Genomic DNA, 264 nt, shown 5'->3' on the forward strand with positions numbered 1-264 from the left:
GCTTGTAAGTAAGCATTTCACTGTAAGGTCTACACCTGTTGCATGTGACAAATAAAATTTGATTTGACTAGCTGATATCCTACACATCACAATGTACAATAAAGCCTGAGCTTAGCTTCATCATTTCATCTCCTTTGAAAAAAAATGTATTTAATATTTCTGAAAAGCAAAAGTGTAGTTTTATCAGCTTCCTTTAATGTCTATGGTTTTACTGTGAGTGTAATTTCAAAGACAGTGGTTCCACAGATTGGTCCTCACCCAGTT

The sequence above is a fragment of the Salmo salar genome, chromosome ssa06 (genome assembly GCF_905237065.1).
Source record: "Salmo salar chromosome ssa06, Ssal_v3.1, whole genome shotgun sequence".
NCBI classification, from domain to species: Eukaryota; Metazoa; Chordata; class Actinopteri; order Salmoniformes; family Salmonidae; genus Salmo; species Salmo salar.